Here is a 730-nt window from a genome sequence, read left to right on the forward strand (position 1 = left end):
CCCCATTTGTGTAGATGTATTTGAGGGCTTTGATCACCTTGCCCCAATGATTCTAGTTTAAAGCCCTCTTTAGTAGGTTAGCCAGTCTGAAGACATTTCATCCCTTCTTTGATAGATGGACACCACCTCTGCTCAGCGGCCCTTGGAAAAGCATCTCATGGTTCAGGAAGCCAAAACGCTCTTGAACACACCATCTGCACAGCCACACATTCATCTTCAGGATATGAGCTTCTCTGCCTTGGCCTTTACCCTCAACATAGAGAATCGATAAGAATACCACCTGTGCACCTGTCTGCTTCACCCTCTCTCCAAGATCCACGAAGTCATTTCACTTTTGATATGTTTGGAGGCCTAAAAACTCCCTTATATGATAGTTAGGCCCACCCAATACATCCCATGATACACTGGGTATTTTGATGACGTGCCCAGCAGGAGGGAGTAGGAATCTTTCTCCCATGTATGATGGGATCAGAGGCTACCGCTAGGCCACCAGGGTAGTCTTTGGGGGGGGTGGTCCTGGTCTGGCTGGGGTCCCACTGGACCACCAGGGTTTTTACAAAGATGTTGAAAGGGGGTGTCAGGGGTCCACCAGACCACCAGGGTTCTATCTATTTTGGGGGTCAGGGGTCTACTGGACCACCAGGGCCAGGCCAGGGTTTTTTTAAATTTAATAGGGAAGGGGTTGGCATAAGGGACACCACAGCATGCTCTTGTGTACATGCCCCCTGAA

The sequence above is a fragment of the Microcaecilia unicolor genome, chromosome 1 (assembly GCF_901765095.1).
Source record: "Microcaecilia unicolor chromosome 1, aMicUni1.1, whole genome shotgun sequence".
NCBI classification, from domain to species: Eukaryota; Metazoa; Chordata; class Amphibia; order Gymnophiona; family Siphonopidae; genus Microcaecilia; species Microcaecilia unicolor.